Raw genomic sequence first — 26548 nt, 5'->3', positions numbered from 1 at the left:
GAACGGCACCTCAGTCACCTCCAGGCTTCCTGAGCAAGCTCTGTACTGGTGGTGCCCTACACCCTGAAAACAAGGGTCACTTGCTGGACTTTATCCACCCTGGCCTGCTTCACAACAATTGAACCCTACCACTGAGGAGTTCTTGATGATCCGATAAATGGTTGATTTAGTCAAAACTGTATCCTTGCCTGTGAAGCCCTTTTGTGCAAAGCAATGGTGGAACAAACTCCCTGCAGGGAACCATGGTTGACAGAGGAGAACAATGATTCCAAGTGCCACCCTCCTTTTGAGACAGTCTGATTCAAACTCATTCAGCATGACAGAGTGATCTTTAACACTCACCTGTGTTAAGTAATCACTGACATGATGTCAGCTGGTCCTTTTGTGGCAGGGCTGAAGTTTTAGATGCAAATGTTTTGTTCAGTTCACTTGTCCCAAAGGGGATGTCATTAAGGTGAATGATCACTCTTCAAACATTTGGAGTAGATGCAAATTGCCATCATGGATACTGAGGCAGCAGACTTTGTGAAAATTAAATGACCATTCTCAAAACTTTTGGCCAATGTAAATGTAATCTAGATATGTTAAGTGTCACTGAATGAATTTAAGAAAATGATGGGAGACTGTTACAGAGGAGTGTAAAATGCTTTTTTTTTAGGCTGGATCATGTTGTATGTTTTAATTATGTAATGTATTGATTGTAATGTATTGATTGAACCTGCCTTCTTGGCCAGGTTTCCATTGAAAAAGAGACTATGGGTCTCAATGGGATTTTCCTGATTAAATAAAGGTTCGATCAAATAAATACAATTCAGTTCTTCATCTGTGACTTCAGACACATTACTATGTACAACAATATTGTGTGAAGCTACCTTCTGCTCGGTGCACCAAGCTACAATCAACATCAACCTCCATGTTGATGAGATCAATTGAGCGGGGTGGATTAGACGTTTGGAAATTGCTCCCAAGGATGAACCAGACTTGTGGAGGTCTACAATTAATTCACAGCACTAACAACTAGCAATTTAATACAGTGACTCAGTGTAGAAACTTAGTTGTCCGTGTTAATATGTATGCAAAAATACACAATATCATTCAAGGAAAACAAATCAAATAATATCCCAGACGAGCCTCCAAAATGTAACACTCTTACCGGAGGCTCAGTTAAATCAATATAGTAGTATGGTGAAAAATACCTCTCAGTACATAATAAACCTGGTATAACTTAACTCGCGAGGGAAAAACTAAAGAGACCAGGGTTCTTACCTGCAGATAGAATGTTTATATAGAAATAATGAATTATGAATGATACACTTGCAAACAATCTGCAATACAAACACGATACAATACAATTGTAATAGCCTAAACCTAAACCCGGTTGCTAAACTGAAAATGGTTTGGCGCAGTTGGAGCTCAAAAAAACATTCGGGTTTCGTAGAACCCCCTTGAAACCAAAAGTCCCACGGCCGTTGCCCATTTATAACACAATTGGCAGAAAGTGCATGTGTGCAGAATGTGCATGAAAGTGCATTCAAAGTCCCTCAGGCCAAACCGTCCTCTCCAGCTCCCGATCCGACGAACCCATGCTAGCTCCCAAAGCTACTGGAACCTTCGTCAAGCAGCATGCGAAATGAGACACGATTGCTAAAATATTAACCTATTAATCTTCTTTATTGAAGGTAAGTAAAGTAGGGTGCTGTTAAACCCAATTCGGGAAAACCTCTTTTAACTACACAACATGTATTCCCACTTCCAAATAGCATCTTTCACCCTTTTTTCTCTCCTAAGCATCAACGGAAAAACCAGTGAACCTTCTGCACACAACTCATAGTCCAACTTGATTGGCCAAAATGGACAGACACTCTTCACATGAACAGAAACTGTCCCGAACATATTTAAAGTAACAGCACACAATAATTTAACCAACATAGGCCCAACAGCGAAGACTGTAGTAGAATGTTGCGCTTATGAAAATAAAACAAATCTGATTAAATGTATACAAAGTATACAAAATATTGTAACGACCCTGGGTTTATAAACTCGGACATCGACTCTGACGCTCGATCATGCTTTTTGGGCACAGGTGATAACGCGCTGGACTTCGGGCTAGAAGGTTGAGGGGGTTCGGATCTGCCCCCTATAGGTTTCATTACAGTATACATATTATTATTACTTAAACCATAGTTCTAAATACAGTTGAAGTCGGAAGTTTACATACACCTTAGGCAAACACATTTAAACTCAGTTTTTCACAATTCCTGACATTTAATCCTAGTATAAATTCCCTGTTTTAGGTCAGTTAGGATCCCAATTTTATTTTAAGAATATGAAATGTCAGAATAATAGTAGAGAAAATTATTTGTTTCAGCTTTTATATCTTTCATCACATTCCCAGTGGGTCAGAAGTTTACATACACTCAATTAGTATTTGGTAGCATTGCCTTTAAATCGTTTAACATGGGTCAAACATTTTGGGTAGACTTCCACAAGCTTCCCACCATAAGTTGGGTAAATTTTGGCCCATTCCTCCTGACAGAGCTGGTGTAACTGAGTCAGGTTTGTAGGCCTCCTTGCTTGCACACACTTTTGCAGTACTGCCCACAAATGTTCTATAGGATTTGAGGTCAGAGCTTTGTGATGGTCACTCCAATACCTTAACTTTGTTGTCCTTAAGCCATTTTGCCAAAACTTTTGAAGTATGCTTGGGGTCATTGTCCATTTGGGAGACCCTTTTGCGACCAAGCTTTAACTTTCTGACTGATGTCTTGAGATGTTTCTTCAATATAACCATATAATTTTCCATCCCCATGAAGCCATCTATTTTGTGAAGTGCACCAGTCCCTCCTGCAGCAAAGCACACCCACAACATGACGCTGCAACCCCTGTGCTTCCCGGTTGGGATGGTGTTCTTCGGCTTGCAAGCCACCCCCTTTTTCCTCCAAACAATAACGATGGTCATTATGGCAAAACAGTTATATTTTTGTTTCATCAGCCCAGAGGACATTTCTCCAAAAAGTACGATCTTTGTCCCCATTTGCAGTTGCAAACCGTAGTCTGGCTTTTTTATGGTGGTTTTGGAGCAGTGGCTTTTTCTTTGCTGAGCGGCCTTTCAGGTTATGTCGATTTAGGACTAGTTTTACTGTAGATATAGATACTTTTGTACCTGATTCCTCCAGAAACTTCACAAGGTCCTTTGCTGTTGTTCTGGGATTGATTTGCACTTTTCGCACCAAAGTACGTTCATCTCTAGGAGACAGAACGCATCTCCTTCCTGAGCGGTATGGCGGCTGCGTGGTCCCATGGTGTTTATACTTGCGTACTATTGTTTGTACAGATGAACGTGGTACCTTAAGGCATTTGTAAATTGCTCCCAAGGATGAACCAGACTTGTGGAGGTCTACAATTTTCTTCTGAGGTCTTGACTGATTTATTTTGATTTCCCCATGATTTCAAGCAAAAAGGCACTGAGTTTGAAGGTAGGCCTTGAAATACATCCACAGGTACATCTCCAATTGACTCAAATGGTGTCAATTAACCTATCAGAAGCTTCTAAAGCCATGTCATAATTTTCTGGAATTTTCCGAGCTGTTTAAAGGCACAATTAACTTAGTGTATGTAAACTTCTGACCCACTGGAATTGTGATACAGTGCATTTTAAGTGAAGTAATCTGTCTGTAAATAATTGTTGGAAAAATTATTTGTGTCATGCACAAAGTAGATGTCCTAACCGACTTGCCAAACAATAGTTTGTTAACAAGAAATGTGTGGAGTGGTTGAAGAACAAGTTTTTATGACTTACATACACTTACGTTGGCCTAAGTGTATGTAAACTTCCAACTTCAACTGTACATGTTTTAACAGGGTATTACATGCATTTTGTCAGGATGTTTCAGCGTTTACAGCACAGTCAGAGCAAAACACTGGAGTAGTATAAATGTGCCAGCTTGGAGGAGGTCAGTAAAGCACAGAATGCCTCCCATGCGCGGTTTGACAAGTGTAAACTTCAGATCACTGCTAGCTCAGCAAAGAAGGTTCCTGTGCGCACCTCAGCAAATCCCGACAACTTTGTGCGGGAGCATTTCTTCTGAAGATGGAAAGGAGAACGAGCAGGTGGTCTACACATGGATGGAGAGCTGTGGGTTTAGTCTGGAGAGTAGAGACAGTAGTGAGAGTCAAGGAGCCGTGTCTTTCTGAAAGCCCAGACGGAGTGTTAAACTCTCAAGAACTTATAGACATCAAATGTCCTGTTCTGAGTAAGAAGTGAAAGTCTCTGACTGAACTGTTTTCTGGCAAATTGGTGGATGGGGTTCCTCAGCTGCAACCTAATGGAGCCCGTCGGTACTACATGCAGGTCCAAATGGGCATGTTCTGCACAGGACTGGAGAGATGCAACCTGCTTGTCTGGGCTCCATCTGAACAGGTTGTTATTGGTGTGCCTTTTGATGTGAAATTCTGTGCTGATCTTGTCCCTAAACTGAAGGCATTCTATTTCACACATATGCTGCCAAGGATAGTGGATGAGGTAGAAATGTCCTTGTTTTTGAAATAACATTTTTTTTTGTCTATTAAAATAACATAAAATTGATCCGAAATACAGTGTACACATTGTTAATGTTGTAAATGACTATTATAGCTGGAAATGGCAGATGATTTATGGAATATCTACATAGGCATACAGAGGCCCATTATCAGCAACCATCACTCCTGTGTTCCAATGGCACGTTGTGTTAGCTAATCCTAGTTTATAATTTTAAAAGACTAATTGGTCATTAAAAACCCTTTTGAGGGCCTCCCGGGCATCGCAGTGCTAGCTGTGCCACCAGAGACTCTGGTTTCGAGCCCAGGCTCTGTCGCAGCCAGCTGCGCCCGAGAGGTCCATGGGGCGACGCACAATTGGCCTAGCATCGTCCGGGTTAGGCCGGTAGGGATATCCTTGTCTCATCGCGCACTAGCGACTCCTGTGGTGGGCCGGGCGCAGTGCATGCTGACCAGGTCGCTAGGTGTACGGTGTTTCCTTCAACACATTGGTATGGCTGGCTTCCGTGTTGGATGTGCACTGTGTTAAGAAGCAGTGCGGCCTGGTTGGGTTGTGTTTCAGAGGACGCATGGCTCCTCAACCTTCATCTCTCCCGAGCCCGTACGCGAGTTGTAGCAATGAGACAAGACAGTAGCTACTAATAATTGGATACCACGAAAAAGGGGGTACATTTAAAAAAATAATAATGTTTTAACCTTTTGTATTTATTTTATCACATCTGAAAACTGTTGTTCTGATTAAAGATGCCATAAAACTAGCCTTCTTTAGAATAGTTGAGTATCTGGAGCATCAGCATTTGTGTGTTCGATTACAGGCTCAAAATGGCCAGAAACAAAGCACTTTCTTCTGAAACTCGTCAGTGTATTCTTGTTCTGAGAAATGAAGGATATTCAATGTGAGAAATTGCCAAGAAACTGAAGATCTCATACAACGCTGCGTACTACCTTCACAGAACAGCGTAAACTGGCTCTAACCATATTAGAAAGAGGAGTGGGAGGCCCCGGGGCACAACTGAGCAAGAGGACAAGTACATTAGATTGTCTAGTTTGAGAAACAGACGCCTCACAAGCCCTCAACTGGCAGCTTCATTAAATAGTACCCACAACACACCAGTCGCAAAGTCAACAGTGAAGAGGCGACTCCAGGATGCTGGCCTTCTAGGCCAAACTTTTGAACGGTAGTGTATATCGTCTAGAGTTGAATTCGGGAGATGGTAACTCTATAAACAACAATCATCACATTAATGAAAGTCACGTCACGACAACCTTGTATAGCTATTTATTTTCTTATGGAACTTCATAAACTTACGTATCTAAGTATACCATAATTCATCTTGCACTTGGCAAATTATGATGTTAATAAAAACACTTTGAAATTCAACTTTGTTGACATTTTCTTTGATACGTAACATTTTTAAATGAAGGATGAGGAGACATGCCTAAGGGTTTCAAATGTGTTTTCAGTTTGATTCTGGGTTTGGTTTTCAAGGGAACAAATTAAGAAAACAGTGTGGCACTTCGTAAACAGTTTTCTTCCCTCTTGGTCTGTTAAGACATTTTGCTGTTGAAGAAAATGTATTTTAAATAGATTGAAGAAGGCATAATAACAGCACTTATTGGATGCCTGTAATTATCAGGAACATGCAAAGTTACAGTACATTTCTAATGAAGGAACATTACAATGATTCAGATTAAATAGGAAGCTATATATACACACAGTATCTCATGTGGATGAAATGATAGTGTATAAAGTTACATTTCATATGTATGAACGTTCTCACTGCTCACTCAGCATCCTCATGGATGATCTCACCCTGCATGTTAACAAACGCTGCACTGATTCTAAGGACTGTCCATTTTGGGCGTCAGGTTGTCGGGAACAGAGGATTTTGAACACCTTGAGTAGTCTGATAACTCTCTCAACATTAGCTATCCTTCTCGTGCTTGTGACATCCTAATCAGACAGCTGGTCTCCTTTTGAGTGAAGGCTGGTATGGCAAGGTTTAACTTCCTCTTATACAGCAGATCCCGGATGGTGAAGCCCCTGTCTGCCATAACTTATTCGCCAGCCCTAAGGTATTCCAGGAAGCCAGAGTTTTGGGTGATGAACTTGTCACTCCATATGCAGGAGAAATTAACATAACGAGTCCACATGGAGCAATGACAACCAAATACTTGGGAGTATTGCTGGAATAATAGTCTGTATGACTCCCTTCTGGAATCGAGATTATGTGCTTTCTGAAGAATGGTTTCAGAGCAGTTGATGATGCAAGTTGTGTTGGGGAACTTCACTATGAAGCACTGAGGCATTGTGTTCTGGATTGTCTCCCTCAGCAGGCATGGAATGTAGATCTTCATGTGCTCCTCCATTGTATCAATCCAGAAGGAAAGTATTCTGCTCACTACTCACTGGGACACAGCAAATCGTTCAGCAAGATCACCCTGGAGTAAATTCAGCTTCAGCTTCATCAAGGTTATCAGTATTTCATCAGTGATATGCATTTTGAAGTTAGCCGTGTAGAATTTCTCCAGAAAAGCTGCATGGTCAAAGAAAACACTAACACCCACATTAGGTTTGTTTGTGGCAGATGGGCTTGTTGGCTGGTTCTCTTGACACATAGCTGTGATCAGTCAGTGCTGGAATCTCCCATTGAGTATCAGCATCTTTATGCTGTGGTGGTATTAGCACACTCAGATCAGAACCTGGCCGGGGAATTTAATGAAGGCAAACTTAAATCCGTTTTAACTCATTTCTACGAACATGTTACATGTGCACCCAAAGTTTAAGAAAACTCAAAACCATCTTTACTCCACACACAGAGATGCATACAAAACTCTCCCCCGCCCTCCATTTGGCAAATCTGACCATAATTCTATCTGCCTGATTCCTGCCTACAGGAAAAAATTAAAGCAGGAAGTACCAGTGACTCACTCAATATGGAAGTGGTCAGATGACGCGGATGCTACGCTACAGGACTGTTTTGCTAGCACAGACTGGAATATGTTCCGGGATTCATCCAATGGCATTGAGGAGTCATCGGCTTCATCAATAAGTGCATCGACGATGTCGTCCCCACAGTGACCGTACGTACATATCCCAACCAGAAGCCAAGGACTACAGGCAACATCCGCATCGAGCTAAAGGCTAGAGCTTCCACTTTCAAGGAGTGGGACACTAATCCGGACACTTATAAGAAATCCCGCTATGCCCTCAAACAAAACATCAAACAAGCAAAGCGTCGATACAGAATTAAGATTGAATCCTACTACACCGGCTCTGATGCTTGTCAGATGTGGCAGGCTTGAAAACTATTATGGACTACAAAGGGAAACGCAAACGCGAGCTGCCCAGGGAGCGAGCCTACCAGACGAGCGAAATGCCTTTTACACTCACTTCGAGGCAAACAACACTGAAGCATGCATGAGAGCACCAGCTGTTCTGAATGACTGTGTGATAACGCTCTCGGTAGCCGATGTGAGCAAGACCTTTAAACAGGCCAACATTCACAAATCCACGGGGCTTGAGGGATTACCAGGATGTGTACTAAAAACATGCGCGGACCAACTGGCAAGTGTCTTCACTGACATTTTCAACTTCTCCCTGACCGAGTCTATAATACCTACATGTTTCAAGCAGACACCATGTGTCCAAGGAAGCGAATGTAACCTGCTTAAATTATTACCTCCCCGTAGCACTCACACCGGTAGTTATGAAGTGCTTTGAAAAGCTGGTCATGGCTCACATCAACAGCATCCTCCCAGATACCCGAGACCCACTCCAATTCGCATACCGCCCTCAACAGATCCACAGATGACGCAATCTCAATCGCACTCCATACTGCCCTTTCCCACCTGGACAAAAGGAACACCTATGTGAGAATGCTGTTCATTGACTGCAGCTCAGCGTTCAACACCATAGTGCCCCTGAAGCTCATCACTAAGCTAAGGACCCTGGGACTAAACACCTCCCTCTGCAACTGGATCCTTGACTTCCTGATGGGCCGCCCCTAGGTGGTAAGGGTTGGCAACAACACATCCGCCACGCTGATCCTCAGCACTGGGTCCCCTCAGGGGTGTGTACTTAGTCCCCTCCTGTACTCCCTGTTCACCCACGACTGTGGCCAAGCACAACTCCAACACCATCATTAAGTTTGCTGACGACACAACAGTGGTAGGCCTGATCACCGACAACGATGAGACAGCCTAAAGGGAGGTCAGAGAACCTGGAAGTGTGGAGCCAGGACAACATCCTCTCCCTCAATGTGAGCAAGACAAAGGAGCTGATCGTGGACTAAGGAAAAGGTGTGCCGAACAGGCCCCCATTAACATTGATGGGACTGTAGCGGAGAGAGTAGAGTTTCAAGTTCCTTGGTGTTCACATCACCAAGAACCATCATGGTCCAAACACACCAAGACAGTTGTTAAGAGGACTTGACAACACCGTTTCCCCCTCAGGAGACTGAAAAGATTTGGCATGGGTCCCCAGATCCACAACAAGTTCTACAGTGGTACCGGTACCCCGTTACATTTTTTATTGTGTTACTTTTATTATTTTATACTTTAGTTTATTTGGTAAATATTTTCTTAACTCCTTTTTGAACTGCACTGTTGGTTAAGGGCTTGTAAGTAAGCATTTCATGGTAAGGTCTACACTTGTATTCTGCGCATGTGACAAATAAAGTTTGATTTGATTTTGAGCATCATAGCGCAACCACTTCTCAGGAAAAGGATGCTCTTCAGTCAGCCTCTTGTCCACGAAGTGTTGTGGCATCTCCTTACCGAACATAAAATGGCCGTTTTGCATGAATCCATCTTTGAATTTTTTAAAGAAGTGATACTGAGTTAGTTAGCTAACACAGTAGTAAAATCTAATTAATTTAAAGCATAGATTCTCTACGTTCCTTCTCCATCGAATAGCCTAATGGGCCAACTTTTAGCTTGCAAATTCGAGGTGAAATGATTACATTATTTTTTAAATGTATTCTTCCATCACCTGCCGAATAAAACTTAATACGGCCCTACTTCTGAAAAAGTTAATTGGGACAGATATGCTGAAGTGGACTCGGCCCGAGTACCATTAGCCGGAACCCAGAGTAATATGACTCTGCCGGACTCGGGAAGAGCTGAGCCCGTATGAAGCCCCCAGAGTCTCAAACGGAATAAGCCAGAACCCACCGTGTTGACTGGGTACTTGGCAAAATATAGCTAGCTAGATTTCATCGCTTGTTGGTTAGCTATCTAGCCAATATTAGCTCTCATCTGACTGGTATACTGTTACGTTAGCTAGCTAGCTAATCAAAACAAAACCACATTAATTGGTTAGTTACAGGACCTTGCCTGTTTGTTAGCTAGCTTTTAGCTGACTGGTGTTAGCTAGCTGCAGAGGCTAGCTGCTGAACGTTGTACAAGCATGCTAACGTTAGCAATATAATATTAGCTACCTAGCTAATCAAAATATCTGTTTTTATTTATTGATTAACCTCCGTTTGAATACCACCATATAGCTAGCTATATACAATAGTCTAGGTTTGTTCGCATAGACTTCTTACAACTGGCAGCATGGTGCAGCTGTGTTGTTGCCAAGCAACCAAACCTGTGTTAGAACAAAAAGGTAGCACGCGAGAGCTATAAATTATATATTTAATTTAAAAAACTCTTGCACCTATACATTTAGTAAATCTGGGCTTTTTAAAATTCCAATTATCACTTTATGGACGCTGTAGTGTCGTCGTTCTAGTCTGAAGTCTATAATTTGAGCTAGGTAGGTGCAAGAAATCGTAAAACTCAATCGAATTCCGGTATGTGAGTGAATCTTAGTAATGGACAAGACGGCTCACGAGGAGAGGTGGAGAGTGTGTTGAATACCTCCAATCAAGTTGCTTGCGAATTTTTAAAATCTAGATTGTTGTGATATTGGTTTAGATATGATGATAGGGAGATTTTAATTTAACACTGAGTTTCAACCAATATCTATGTAAACTTTGTTTAAATTCTGCTGTCTGTATTATGTCTTTAAATGTTGTCTATCACTAGCAGCACCGTATCACCAAGTAAATGGTTGACGAATAAAGGTGATTCTGACTTTTTAACACTAGTCTAAATACAAATTCAAATAACTGCGTATCATACAGCATTGGATAATTTTTGTAACTTTATTCTTGTACATCTCACTTGTTTTGTTTGCCCAATATATCAATACGAAATAAACTCAGCGTTTTATCAGCTCCTTTAATAATAAAAGTTATATTAAATGCATAGGCTATCGTCTTCTTGATGTGCAACATCAACATGCACTCGACCGCGGCAATTTTGACAGCGGAAATGATGAAGACAAAACTTTTTTCCGCGTAGAGTTTCATCTGTGTGAAGCCAGCAAAGCCAACCAACAGCTTCTGGCAACAAACATGCTACGATTTCTGCAAGATCCTTTCAAAATATAAGTCCCGCGAATTAAAGACATACAATAAAACAAAGGCCTTAGTATTGGAGTATTTTATGTTAGATTCTCATTTAACATTATATATACACAAAAAATATTTTTCAACTTTCATTCAATACCAACAATTGGTAATCGTTTTGGAGGATGTGCAGGTTTAGCTTGTTCTGCAGGATTAAATAAAACATATTTTTGACTTCTGTAGAAATACATTCTAAATCAAATCAAAGTTTATTGGTCACATACACAGATTTGCAGTTATTATCACAGGTGCAGTGAAATGCTTGTGTTTCTAGCTCCAGCAGTGCAGTAATATCTAGCAATACAAAACAATACTACACAAATAATGCAAAAGTAAAAATTAAGAAATTAAGAAATATCAGAAAGAGCAATGTCAGAGTCCAGAATATATATAATGGTATGTATAGACAGTATGGATACTATATGAATAGAAAAGTAGTTACATAGGATGAGCCATGACTAGCCATGAATATTATTGAAGCCAGATGTCTGTGCCATAAGTCAATGATAGAGGTTTTGTTTAGAAGTTATATGATACCCTACTGTCAAACCCATGCAATGCTATGAGTTTTCTGCAGGACCGCGTGCCCATGGTCCCCAACCTCCAGGGGGCCCCCATTGATTTTGTGCTAATATTTGAGTCACTCAGACAGCATATGAACATGGCTTTGGCAAAATGTTTAGAATTTCAGAAAATTGGCTTTAAAACTGCAAATTCTTTCCCAGATTATCCGCCCTGAATTGTTCCATGGGCTTGACACAGACATCATTTTGATTCTCTTTGAGGTTAGATATTGATTATGCAATAGTGAAATAAGTATTTTACTTAGGCTACATAACATTGTCAGTCATAATTTCCTGCAATAAAATAAAATACAATTGTTTTGGTCACATACACATATTTTGCTGATGTTATTGCGGGTGTAGTGGATTGATTGTGTTCCTAGCTCCAACAGTGCAGTAGTATCTAACAATTCATAATACTTTCCGAAATGTGTCGTTAAGACCTCTGGCTTCCTCATTAATTTGATTTCACTGACGTCATATTCGTGCTTTTTTCTTTCCTTTAGTTCCATACTTTTATTGTGAAGGTTTTTCTAAAACGTCACCCGGAACTAACGACCTCGATCTCGCCAATGTTGCTGGCTTCACACCAGTCATTTTCGTTCCTGAAAACACATTCAACATGCGAGAGAAAGCAACGGGCTTTTGGGCTTGCAGGTACATTCTAAGTATTTATGTATTATTATTATGTACCGAAGTTTGTTTTAGTTATTATAAATGTTTCACAACGCATATGGGTTATGCTACGTCCACGTTTTTGGTATGTCGTCGTGCTATGGGTGCACATCCAAGATAACAGAGAACGTGAGTATAGCCCATTGTCAAGAGTCTTGTGTCAAATTTGGTCTTGTTTCCGAAGTGCTCAAAACAGAGCGCCAATCGTTGGTCTAAGTGCCGTTAAAAATCAGATAGCTTGCTTGTAGTTAATTGTCCACACATAGTAGCTAATTTCGGTAAAGTTTTATCATAAAGTCCAACTGTGTTTAGCTAGCCACTGTAGAAATGTGTACATTTCTGGATTAAATTTAAAGGGCCGTTCATCTCCATCCCCGACGTGACTTAATGACTGGTTTGCCACTTCTTTGGGTAGTTTCTTGCAAAACATTTGATAACTAGCAAAGATATTCTCAGGAAGACAACCACGTCAGACCACAAACGGGATTTAGTTAAAATTGCCAAACTTTGTGAATGGCGATGTATTACTGTTTTTACTGTCACACACCTGTGACCTGTTCAGCAAGTTAACGTTGTGTAACGTTAAAGTGTTATGTAAAACTAACATGCCTCTGACATGTTGAAATAAGAAATAATGTATATCTGAAACGTTTGCCTACTGAATGACCTTGGGCTGCGTTCAGAAACATGGTAAATCTTTCAGTATATGGAATTGGTGTTGTTTTGAACACCTGGTTGGCATTAGTGAGTGAACATTGCAGATAGCCATGGAATTATAAAGCCGGTATGATTCTTCCTTGTCAGACATGCATGTATTCTAGTACATGTCTGTATGCTGTACAAGATGTTGCCTTCCTGAATGTGGGCCCCTTCTAGCAACATTATGCAACTCTACTGAAGATAACCGAGCAGTAGTCAGCACAAAGTAGCCTGTACTTGTCCTTTGGTTTCTCAGAGGGTGGTTGTTTAACAATTTCTTAAAATATGTCACTTGCTGCTTGGGGGGCACACACAAAGATCAGAGACTTGGAATCCATACTGAATATCCCTTCGACCGGCTTGGACTGGCTATCAGTGTCCTTCCAAGAATTATGGGGGATCTTCGGCTGTATTTTCCCTTCACTAGAAGTAGCCTACTCTATAGAGTCTCCTCAAACGGCTTTGTGACTGCACTACACACTGCATTTATTTATGCAAGTGTCAGTGATGTTTACTAAGGTGAACGCTTGGTGGGGTGTAAAACCAGCCTCAGCCTGAACCCCAAAATGTTAGGGTTTGGATTAGGGCAATTCCATGGTAACGGAGCGATGCTGAGACTCAGATTTGTCACTTTAAAATGTCAAACAAAATCAATAATTGCAAAGTTAAACAAACCATACAACTCTATGCACAAAGTCTACGTTTAACAATTTCCAGTGAAATTGTTAATAGAAACACATTTACTTGAAGAACAGTGCAGATATAAAGTTTGGTAATAGAATGATGGCACAAACGGCACAAAAAATCTTTAGTTTTCTGATAGGTTGAAGGTAGTCCAATGCCTGACAAATTCATTCAAATTCCTTTTGCATAAGGCCAATGATTCTGACCATTCTGACCACAAATGTGTACAAATCAGAGGGCTGTTTTTTTTAACTTCCAGGCTATACCAAATAGGAGCAAAAAAGCCTATAAAGTTGAAGAGCGGTGTGCACGGTTTTAGGAGAACGTGACATCTATACGTAGGCCTATTTTTGCAGAATGTTCAATTATGTCACCATCATTTACAGTATGTCTGTATTGGTGGATTTTGGTACCAGCTCACAAAAACCTGTTTGGGAATATTTTTGTTCTTACATATGCTGATTCCCAAAACTACTTGCTATAGCCCTATGTTTGAAATGTGTACACAAGCTCAATCGGCAGAATAAATGGCGTTCTGATGAGCTCTGTTGTGGGTGACTCGCATGGAAACATCAGTCGTACACATGATTACAGGATGCAGAAGAGAGGAACAATTAGGAAAGCTGGTGCTGTTGCACAATTCCTTTGTTATAGACTTAAATCAAAACAATAATTATCTCAGCAAACCTATAGGCCTAAGAAGTGTGTGTCAGAGCGTGCTCGTCTGCCTGAACCCAGCTTTTATACACAAAACAAATCTGAAGTTTTTCTCTTCAAAGTAGAGGTGTGCGTCTGGTGAGATGAAGTGATGAAAGGACTTCTTGAAGGGCAAAAGGAACTGTATCACTATGTTCACCTCTGTTCTAAATCTGCCACGTGTGCAGGTTTGTATGTGTTCTAGTTGCATGTTGTTAGGCTATGATGTTTCTTGCATGCCTACATGTATGCTTGTCTATTCCTGGTGCTTTTCACATCTCAAGCCCTTTGCAGACTCTGAAACTTTAAGACCGTAAGCACACATGGATCAGCTTCTGCCATGCATGAGTACATGTCCTTTTAAAGAGATGTTATCACCAACTATGCTTTCCGTTCCATTAAGCGTTAACAAGATTTCCATAGATTTCACTGGTGCACGAGCTCTGACCCTCATCGGCCCTACAGTAATGTAAGTGTAGATCAGTGTTTCTCAGCCTAGAGGCACTGCTGCCTAGTATGTTGCTGACCATGGTGACCGGCCCCTCTTATTAGGACCTAAGCTAGTTTTAATGTAAGGCTGTCTTCTACCTCAAAGGAATGCTTATGTTGCGCCCTGGTACTTGAAGGTCATGAAACAAATAGAGAGCGAGAGCGAGGCTGAACTCCACACCCTCACAGTAAGTTTGGACCCCTCCCACAGGGGAAGAGTGTGTTATGATCTGAGTTGGTGATATGCAAACCCTCTCTCCAGCCCTGTGTGTTTGAGATGAGTGCTGCTCACTGGCAGACAGCTAGGGAGGGTTGCTATGTGGTGTCTTTAGGCCTAATTGACAGATGCCTAGGGAGGGTTGCTATGTGGTGTCTTTAGGCCTAATTGACAAACGCCTAGGGAGGTTTGCTTTGTGGTGTCTTGAGGCCTCACTGACTTGACGGCTAGACAGCAGTAAAATGACAATAGCTAGACGGGGGTACAGAGTCAATGTGCATGGGGGACCCGGTTAGTTGAGGTAATATGTAGGTAGAGTTATTACAATGACTATGCATAGATGATAACAACAGAGAATAGCAGCGGTGTAGGGGAGGGGGGGGCAATGCAAATAGTCTGGTTAGCCATTTGAGTAGGTGTTCAGTAGTCTTATGGCTTGGGGGTAGAGGCTGTTTAGAAGCCTCTTGGACCTAGACTTGGCACTCCAGTACTGCTTGCCATGCGGTAGCAGAGAGAACCGTCTAAGACTAGGGTGGCCAGAGTCTTTGACAATTTTTAGGGCGTTCCTCTGACACCGCCTGGTATAGGGGTCCTGGATGGCAGGAAGCTTGGGCCCAGTGATGTACTGGGCCATTCACACTACCCTACTGAAAAGATTTGGCATGGGTCCTCAGATCCTCAAAAGGTTCAACAGTTGCCATACCAGGTGCAACCATAATAATAATAATATATGCCATTTAGCCATCCACCAGGCAGTCATGATGCAACCAGTCAGGATGATCTTGATGGTGCAGCTGTTGAACCTTTTGAGGATCTGAGGACCCATGCCAAATCTTTTCAGTCTTTTCTGTTGCTCTCTTCACGACTGTCTTGGTGTGCTTGGACCATGTTAGTTTGTTGGTGATGTGGACACCAAGGAACTTGAAGCTCTCAACCTTCTCCACTGCAGCCTCGTCGATGAGAATGGAGCGTGCTCTGTCTTTTCCTGTAGTCTACAATCATCCTCTTTGTCTTGATCACGTTGAGGAGGGGAATTGTTGTCCTGGAACCACACCGCCATGTCTCTGACCTCCTCCCTATAGGCTGTCTCGTCGTTGTCTGTGATCATCCTACCACTGTTGTCATCAGCAAACCTAATGATGGTGTTGGAGTCGTGCCTGGCCGTGCAGTCACGAGTGAACAGAGAGTACAGGAGGGGACTGAGTACACACCCCTGAGGCGCCCCTGTGTTGAGGATCAGCGTGGCGGATGTGTTGTTACCTACCCTTACCACCTGGGGGTGGCCCGTCAGGAAGTCCAGGATCCAGTTGCAGACAGAGGTGTTTAGTCTTAGGGTCCTTAGCTTATTGACGAGCTTTGAGGGCACTATGCTGTTGAACCCTGTGCTATTCATTGACTACAGCTTTCTCACATAGGTGTTCCTTTTTTCCAGGTGGGAAAGGGCAGTGTGGAGTGCAATAGAGATTGCATCTTCTGTGTATCTTTTGAGGTGGTATGCAAATTGGAGTGGGTCTAGGGTTTCTGGGATAATGGTGTTGATGTGAGCCATGACCAGCCTTTCAAAGCACTTCATGGCTACAGACGTGAATGCTACTGGTCGGTAGTCATTTAGGCAGGTTACCTTAGTGTTCTTGGGCATTGGCACTATGGTGATCTGCTTAAAACGTGTTGGTATTACAGACTCGGACAGGGAGTGGTTGAAAATGTCAGTGAAGACACTTGCCAGTTGGTCAGCGCGTGCTCGGAGTACACGTCCTGATAATCCGTCTGGCCCTGTGGCCTTGTGAATGTTGACCTGTTTAAAGGTCTTACTCGCATCGGCTGCGGAGAGTGTAATCACACAGTCTTCTGGAACAGCTGGTGCTCTCATGCATGTTTCAGTGTTTTCCTCGAAGCATGCATAGAAATAGTTTAGCTCATCTGTTAGGCTCGGGTCACTGGGCAGTTCTCGGCTGTGTTTCCCTTTGTAGTCTATAATGGTTTGCAAGCCCTGCCACATCCGACAAGCATCATAGCATGTAGTACGATTCGATCTTAGGCCCGTATTGACGCTTTGCATGTTTGATGGTTCGTCGGAGGGAATAGTGCGATTTCTTATAAGCTTCTGGGTTAGAGTCCCGCTCCTTGAAAGCGGCAGCTCTAGCCTTTAGCTCAGTGCGGATGTTGCCTGTAATCCATGGCTTCTGGTTGTGGTATGTATTAGACGTCGACCGATTATGATTTTTCAACGCCGATACCTATTATTGGAGGACCCAAAAAGCCCATACCGATTAATCGGCAGATTAAAAATAAAAAAAAAAATTGGTTTGTAATAATGACAATTACAACAATACTGAATTAACACTTATTTTAACTTAATATAATACATCAATAAAATCAATTCAGCCTCAAGTAAATAATGAAACATGTTCAATTTGGTTTAAATAATGCAAAAACAACATGTTGGAGAAGAAAGTAAAAGTGCAATATGTGCTTTGTAAGAAAGCTAACGTTTCAGTACCTTGCTCAGAACATGAGAAAATATGAAAGCTGGTGGTTCCTTTTAACATGAGTCTTCAATATTCCCAGGTAAGAAGTTTTAGGTTGTAGTTATTATAGGAATTATAGGACTATTTCCCTCTATACCATTTGTATTTCATTAACCTATGACTATTGCATGTTCTTATAGGCACTTTCGTATTGCCTGTGTAACAGTATAGCTTCCGTCCCTCTTGTCGCTCCTCCCTGGGCTCGAACCAGCAACACAACGACAACAGCCACCATCGAAGCAGCGTTACCCATGCAGAGCAAGGGAAACAACCACAGGCTCAGAGCGAGTGACGTTTGAAACGCTATTAGTGCGCGCTAACTAGCTAGCCATTTTACTTCGGTTACACCAGCCTCATCTCGGGAGTTGATAGGCTTGAAGTCATAAACAGCGCAATGCTTGCTTGACGTACAACGTAGAGCTGCTGGCAAAACGCACGAAAGTGCTGTCTGAATGAATGTTTACGCTCCTGCTTCTGCCTACCACCGCTCAGTCAGATACTTAGATACCTGTATGCTTGTATGCTCAGTCAGATTATATGCAACGCAGGACACGCTATATAATATCTAGTAATATCATCAACCATGTGTAGTTAACTAGTGATTATGATTGATTGTTTTTTATAAGTTTAATGCTAGCTAGCAACTTACCTTGGCTTACTGCATTCACGTAACAAGCAGTCTCCTTGTGCAACGAGAGAGAGGCAGGTCGTTATTGCGTTGGTTAGTTAACTGTAAGGTTGCAAGTTTGGATCCCCCGAGCTGACAAGTTGAAAATCTGTCGTTCTGCCCCTGAACGAGGCCGTTAACCCACCGTTCCTAGGCCGTCATTGAAAATAAGAATGTGTTCTTAACTGACTTGCTTAGTTAAATAAAGGTCAATAAAAATAACAAAAATTGTTTAAAAATATATAATAATAATAATAATTCGGCGCCAAAAAAATACAGATTTCAGATTATGAAAACCTGAAATCGGCCCTAATTAATCGGCCATTCCAATGAATCGGTCAACCTCTAATATATATGGTCACTGTGGGGATGACGTCATCAATGCACTTATTGATGAAGCCAGTGACTGATGTGGTGTACTCCTCAATGCCATCGGAGGAATCCCGGAACATATTCCAGTCTGTGATAGCAAAACAGTCCTGTAGCTTAGCATTTGATTAATCTGACCACCTTTTTATTGATCTAATCACTGGTGCTTCCTGCTTTGATTTTTGCTTGTAAGCAGGGATCGGGAGGATATAATTATGGTCAGATTTGCCAAATGGAGGGCGAGTGAGAGCTTTGTATGAGTCTCTGTGTGTGGAGTAAAGGTGGCCAAGAGTTTTTTTTTTTTTCCTCTGGTTGCACATTGAACATGCTGATAGAAATTTGGTCAAACGGATTTAAGTTTCCCTGCATTAAAGTCCCCGGCCACTAGGAGTGCCATCTCTGGGTGAGCGTTTTCTTGTTGGCTTATGGCGGAATACAGCTCATTTGATGCTGTCTTAGTGCAAGCTTCTGACTGTGGTGGTATGTAAAACAGCTACGAAAAATACAGATGAAAACTCTCTCGTTAGATAGTGTGGTCTACAGCTTATCATGAGATGCTCAACCTCAGGTGAGCAATAGCTCGAGACTACCTTAAATATTGTGCACCAGCTGTTATTTACAAAAATAATAGTACGCCACCCCTTGTTTTACCAGACGCCGCTGTTCTATCCTGCCGGTACAGCTTATAACCAGCCAGCTGTATGTTGATAGTGTCGTCGTTGAGCCATGTCTCCGTGAAGCATAAGATATTACAGTTTTGAATGTCCCATTGGTAGTTTAATCTTCCTCGTAGATCTATTTTATTTACTACTGTACACATGCATGGCAGGAGAGAAGACTATGATTTGTGTGAGCCTGTGTACTATGTTGGAACCCATGTGTTGAGGTGGGGGGGTCTTTGTGTGTCTATGGAAACAGTAATGAGAGACTTGTTTGTTTTTGTAAGTGGATATTGATTGTAGGCCTATAAGTAGGTAGTGTAGCCTACATGCAGTGCTGTTGTGGTTCATTTGAGTGTTGGGGCTCTACTCATTGTGAATGAGCTTGGAGGTTCATGCTTTGAAAATATGAGGAACTTCAATTGATAAAAGACAGAATCATTGAAAGATTTTGTGTGTTTGGTGGGGGGTATCAAGACAAGTCAGCAGCCTACAGGAAGTGGAGTGGAGAAGCGGAAGTAGGAACTCTCAAACATAGCTCAGACAGTGAGGGGGAGTGAGAGCAGGCATGTGCACAGACAGGGCTCTACCTGCCCCGTTACCCTTCCAGTCTCCAACAGACAGGGCTCTACCTGCCCCGTTACCCTTCCAGTCTCCAACAGACAGGGCTCTACCTGCCCCGTTACCCTTCCAGTCTCCAACAGACAGGGCTCTACCTGCCCCGTTACCCTTCCAATCTCCAACAGACAGGGCTCTACCTGCCCCGTTACCCTTCCAGTCTCCAACAGACAGGGCTCTACCTGCCCTGTTACCCTTCCAGTCTCCAACAGACAGGGCTCTACCTGCCCCGTTACCCTTCCAGTCTCCAACAGACAGGGCTCTACCTGCCCCGTTACCCTTCCAGTCTCCAACAGACAGGGCTCTACCTGCCCCGTTACCCTTCCAGTCTCCAACAGACAGGGCTCTACCTGCCCCGTTACCCTTCCAGTCTCCAACAGACAGGGCTCTACCTGCCCCGTTAAGTCTCCAACAGACAGGGCTCTACCTGCCCCGTTATTTCTCCAACAGACAGGGCTCTATTCCCTTTCTCCAGCAGACAGGGCTCTGTGCCCGTTACCCTTCCAGTCTCCAACAGACAGGGCTCTACCTGCCCGTTACCCTTCCAGTCTCCAACAGACAGGGCTCTACCTGCCCCGTTACCCTTCCAGTCTCCAACAGACAGGGCTCTACCTGCCCCGTTCCAGTCTCCAACAGACAGGGCTCTACCTGCCCCGTTACCCTTCCAGTCTCCAACAGACAGGGCTCTACCTGCCCCGTTACCCTTTCAGTCTCTAAAGTGCCATATTCAGTGGCGCTATAATTTCCCCAAAAATTATATATTTTAAAATACATTCTTTAGCATTGTTGTTCAACCCATTGCCCTCAAATCGTCCTTAAATTATCATCTATGCTTCAGAACCAAACAGTTGTGCGTCTTGATTGTTGACCAATGACCAGTCCTCAGCATTGGTGCACAAAGGCAAGTGCGCATATCCAGATTATTGACCAGAAATAACTTGTTTCATTTCCTCCCGTTTTGCCTGCCAAAAACAGAGTAGGTCTACGTTTATCACCCATATAAAATACAGTTTAGCAATCTACTACTGACTCATCTTAGCCAGAGCAATCTACTACTGACTCGTCTTAGCCAGAGCAATCTACTACTGACTCGTCTTAGCCAGAGCAATCTACTACTGACTCGTCTTAGCCAGAGCAATCTACTACTGACTCGTCTTAGCCAGAGCAATAGGCTACCTGGCGATTTGATTGATCATTTTTACATTTCAGATAGGCCTAGCTTGGGTGGCTACTGGCTATAGATAAGCAGCCGGAACATCGCACCGCCTTCAATATTATTGGATGATACTTGTGAGGAAGAACTACCTGGCTGTCACTCTGCAGGCAGGCTGCCTTCCAAAGACATGACACGGTGCAGACAGAACGTGCTTTTCTACTCTACAAGTTGGCCGTGTGATTTTTCTTGCTCTGGACTCCAGAGAAATGACATGATATACAGTGCCTTCAGAAAGTATTTTTAAGTACTTTTACATTTTCTTATGTTACAGCCTAAATTTAAAATAGATTAAATTAAGATGTATTTATATTTTTATCACTGGCTTACACACAATACCCCATAATGTCGAAGTGGAATTATGTCTTTAGACATTTTACAAATGTAATAAAAAAAATGAAATGTGTCTAAGTATTGAGTGTAAGTATTCAACCCATTTGTTAGCCTTAATAAGTTCAGGAGTACACATTTGGTTAAACAAGTCACATAAGTTGCATGGAATCACTATGTTCAATAATAATGTTTACCATGATTTTATAGAAGGGTGAGGTTATTTAAAAAAAAAAACATTTATAATTCAGGCTGTAACACAACAAGTGAAATAAGTCAAGGGGTGTGAATACTTTCTGAAGGCCCTGTATCCCAAGCTGATATTGGCTGCTAACATGAATGACTTTCAGCTCTAAATGCAGGTGTAAAACACAGTTTATTTCTGTAGCCTAGATTGCATTTTGTAAATGCATTACTGTTTATGGCTGTAATAACAGGCTACATTTGCACAGGGATTGTGCGAGCATGTTTGCAAGCTTTGTATCATTCCTTTTTGGGGGTCGTGGGTCAAAAAGTTTGAAAACCACTTGGATACATGATGGTGACAACAAATGGGGTTGGATACGGTCATGGTAGGCTACGGTCATGGTAGGCTACGGTCATGGTAGGCTACGGTCATGGTAGGCTACGGTCATGGTAGGCTACGGTCATGGTAGGCTTCGGTATTTCTGACCATCTTCTACTTTGACTGGACTTGTGTTGGTCATTGGCAATAAGTGCAGAATTTATTCCAGTTCAAAATAGTTGAGCAAAATACTTTACTCATCTGATTACTGCTTTCCCCTCTTCTTGTAAGAATTGCTCAACTAGTGGTTCCTTGGACCAGTAGCCTAACAGATGGATAGGGAACCCCTGGTTTGACGTATGCTGACTACTCTGTTTGAGTTCTGATAAGAGTTGGCTCTTGGCCTGTTTCTTGGCATTTGACCGTGTAGCTTACTTGGTGAGTGACTGATTTAATTTGCGTGAGGAGTGAAGTAACTTGTTTGTCTGGTAGTACTGAGCCCACTCCAATGACCTCCATCCATGCGTGCCCCAGGGCTGAGTCCACTCCAATGGCCTCCAACCACCAGGGCTGAGTCCACTCCAATGGCCTTCAACCATCCGTGCCCCAGGGCGTGTCTTTGATGAGGTGTGGGAGGTGTCCTCTTTCATTCTCCACTCGGTTTGATAAAAAATTGTATCATTAAATGCATTATGAAATAATTACATTCAAATGATTTTTTAATAGATTTTTTAATGGACATTTCATAGCCCAAAATAGTGAACATTCAATTGCCAAAACAATATTCCATCATCTCTGTCAGGTCCACGTTGGGTAGACATCACTAGGACATTTCTATGAATGGTACAATATTTCAGTTGTGTATATTACTTTATTATTTTTCATTCCTTCAAAGTCATCCTCTCATCTATGCTCAGGCAGCAGCAGTCAGCCAGACAATGTTGTCTCTGTTCTCCCCGTACTGTACTGTCTTTGGTCATCCTATTTAACTCGCCTGCCGAAGTATGCTGCAGAGCTGTCTGGCAATCATTTTACTAGTTCTTCAAAGTAGATACGGCATACTTTCATGAACTGTCTCTATCCCTCTCTCTTGTGGTTGTGTACTTTCTTCTCTCTAATGCGGTTCGCAGGCTGCGTGCATTCTATGTGCATCTACGTAGCAGGTGTAGAAGTGCATCCATCTCTGTCTGAGCCGGAAAGAACAGGCGCAATAGATTATGGTCGTTGTAGTTATCACGTTTCCGCGCTGAACTAGGTTAAACAACTCCCTTCAGCCCAGCGTCCCACATACTTCTTCACTTGGTTTTTCTCATGAATGATTTGATTTCTCTCTAGAGAAATGGCGCGTTTAGGTTTTCATGATGAATAAAGGGGTACTTGAGGTGAATCATTTAACCGGAAAGTACCTGTTTAGGTCAGATGGTTTAGTAGGTGGGAGGGGCTAAATCTACTGTCTTCACCAGTTCAGATTTTGCCACTTCCTCCAACCAAAGTAAACAAAGTAGCTAGCTAACACACACAAGATTTGCTTCAGCATTCCCAGACTAAAACTTTCATGGTGTATGTTAGCATAGCATTAGGCTACTAGATATGCATGTGCTTGCTGAAGAAGCATGCCAAATGTGCTTTTGTACTGTAGAAAAGCTTATTTATTTTATTTTTATTGCATTTTTTTTTATTAGTGTACTTGCTGAAAGCAAAAACACTTGTTATTCGCCACACCTTTTGTTATTGGCCTATCAATTTTGCCTTAAACACCATAACAGTAAAAGCTGCCAACACCTAAACAACTTTCACAACCATAAATACTTCAGGACAAGCAAGCACACACACTTTCTTTAGGAAACGTTATTGTTTCTGTATAGTAAACTATTCATTCCATCAGTTCCCTCTCTCACCCATATCTGTCTGACACAGGGAAATCCTTACTTGTTCCCTGCATTTGGCTTGGCCTTCCCTACTTCATTCTCTATTTTCTAAATCTGGGAAGTTGTTGAGTTGTTTCAGTGCGTCATAAGAATAGCCACATTGTGTTGTGTGGAGCTTGCATTGTTGTGAGTAAGCATGTTGAAGGACTGGGGACAAAGGTTAGGAATTATGGCCCTCTTCTGCCAAAGTGGAATCCACTACTTTGGTAAAGTACCCATAAGCTACTAGAGAGGTAGAGAAAAGGTCCAGTTGCCGTTGAGATATAGGCTTATCCCACTAGAAGACTATACTTTACAACCACTTTTTCATAATATATATATACATTATTGCTTTACGCACATAAACAAAGTTGACGCAGAAAACAGAACAGCCTACACATCCCGGCCTATACCGATATGCTCTGTTGCTGTGGAACGGCCAGCTGACAGACCCGTCTCGTTGCTGTGGAACGGCCAGCTGACAGACCCGTCTCGTTGCTGTGGAACGGCCAGCTGACAGACCCGTCTCGTTGCTGTGGAACGGCCAGCTGACAGACCCGTCTCGTTGCTGTGGAACGGCCAGCTGACAGACCCGTCTCGTTGCTGTGGAACGGCCAGCTGACAGACCCGTCTCGTTGCTGTGGAACGGCCAGCTGACAGACCCGTCTCGTTGCTGTGGAACGGCCAGCTGACCGACACACTTTGTGTTTCAGCTTCCTATCTGGCTCAGGGTAGTGAGCTGAATGAGAGCTGGCTCCCACAGTTTCCAGGCCAGGGTACTGTAGGGTACGGTTTGTGTTGGAGACGGTTGCCAGGGCAGGGCAGGGTTTCCTGTTCCTGAGATTGCTGCCTTAGTGCCACTGGTCGCCAGAGCTTTCTTTTGTCTCAGTGAGTCTGCCACCTGGGTTCTCTCCCTTCCTCCGAGAGCCAGGCCAAAGCACATGAGGCTTTTACATGCCCACTTCTCTTGGTTCCCTGCTTGTCAGTGTTTTGTACTTCCTTAGAAACACCTTGCATTCAAACACCAAACCTGTGCAATTCAGAGAATCAACAACACTGTTTGGGATTGGACCAAAGTTATTGTGTGGTAATGGGGGATGGCTACTCTGACAGTTGTTCATGTATGCTAATAGTACAGGGGTTGTGGTAGATGTCTTTCTCTTGCGTAAAACTGCCTTAATAAAACAGTCAGGATTCTCTCTGTGTCATGCTGGGTTCAAGGTGAGTGTTTGTCTTCTGACTGGGATGAGCTCTTCACTGGGTCCATTGCAGCAGGCTTGAGGAGGGAGGGATCTTCTGTCTACTCCATGGCCTAAAGTAACCACCGTTCCCAACGGGGGTCACAAGGAACGCTGTTTATTGTGTGAGCACAGATACTAACCTATGAGATATAATTAGGTCCACTCTGTTTAGAGGGCTTCCACTAGGACAAGGTGAGGGTTGTGTTGCTGCTCTGCCTCCGGTAGGCCAGGGCAGTGTCACTGGAGGGTTAGGACAGTGTCACACGGCTGAGCCTAAAGGAAATGCAGGGGGACAGACAGCCTAGGGCGAGGCAGGCACACAGTGAAGGAGAGGAAGTGTGTCTTACAGTGCTGGAGGCTGCTGAGTCATGGCTGGGCTGGCTACACTGATAGAAACAGCCATCTGGGGGCCAGCGGCAGGGGTGGGAGTACCAGTGGGAGCATGCGTACAGGGGCTTTGGGGGCGGAGAAGAATGGTAGTGGGACATTGATGGTTGGTGATGCAATATTTCTGGATGCTGTCAACGCCTGTGACGTCTCTGTCCACCGTGTGAAAAACACATCACGTATGGTGGAGGTTTTGAGTTTCATCAGCCTTGGTCTTCTATCTCAAGTGAGGGAGAGGCCATAGAGAACAGCCTCGTGTGTTTATTGACACCATTAGGTCTTATCATGAGACCCTCCTCTTGAATAAGGAGAAGTCCCCAGTTGTAGCATCCATTTGAGAAATGCTGAAGCCAACTTCCTCAATCTGCCCTTCATTCACTCTCACATTACTATATTGGCTCCATTCATGTGGCCTTTTCCCTGTGTAAAGCGTATAAAACTGATCTGGGTTTAATCTAATCATGTTTTTATTGCTCTCCTCTACCCCCACCATGCTGCTCTCTGCCTCAGCTCTCACTAACAGAGGGGGAGCAACAGAGATGTGGCGTCCCAGTAACAAGGATTACTGTTGTTTCTAACCCTCAGCAGGCAGCGGAACAGGGCACAAGGCAGATCTCAGTTTTAGTTCTGTAATACTACACATTATTCAAAAACCAACAAAACTCAGTGCTGGAATTATTTACTTTCATGGTGTATTAAACAATCATTTCCACATTGCTGCAAAGTTGGGAAAATTGTATGTAGGGTAGGGTCTACTGGTAAGGAAGTATTTCACTGTTAGTCTACACCTGTTTTACAAAGCATGTGACAAATACATTTGATTATTCATAAGACAAATTCAATTTATCAGAATTAGGCCTATTTGCGTCATCAAATCACATGTTATTTGTCACATGCTTCGTAAACAATAGATGCAGACTCACAGTGAAATGCTTACTTATGGGCCTTTGCCAACAATGCAGAGAGACAATATATAGAACTAATAGAAACATAATAAATACACAGTGAGTGACGGTAACAGGGCTGTATACACTGGGTAGCAGTATCGAGTCTGTGCAGGGGTACGAGGTAGAGGTAGATATGTAAATATAGCTAGGAGTAAAGTGT

At 42.8% G+C, this 26548-nt stretch overlaps 1 protein-coding gene across 3 annotated transcripts in view; it reads left to right on the top strand.

The window, feature by feature from the left end:
- Nucleotides 1–12111: 12111 nt before the first annotated feature.
- Nucleotides 12112–26548, top strand: part of LOC124034630 (SH2B adapter protein 3-like) — a 71587-nt gene continuing 57150 nt past the window's right edge. For 2 of the 3 annotated variants that reach the window (XM_046348056.1, XM_046348054.1), the window contains exon 1: nucleotides 12161–12361. The gene's annotated coding sequence lies outside the window, so the exon portion shown is untranslated. Of the gene's footprint in view, nucleotides 12362–26548 lie in introns of all 3 variants that reach the window. The other variant, XM_046348055.1, reaches the window with a different exon arrangement.

Source organism: Oncorhynchus gorbuscha, linkage group LG04 (genome assembly GCF_021184085.1).
Source record: "Oncorhynchus gorbuscha isolate QuinsamMale2020 ecotype Even-year linkage group LG04, OgorEven_v1.0, whole genome shotgun sequence".
Taxonomy (NCBI): Eukaryota; Metazoa; Chordata; class Actinopteri; order Salmoniformes; family Salmonidae; genus Oncorhynchus; species Oncorhynchus gorbuscha.
The sequence above is the reverse complement of the archived record's forward strand: the minus strand, read 5'-3'. Positions and strand labels throughout refer to the sequence as shown.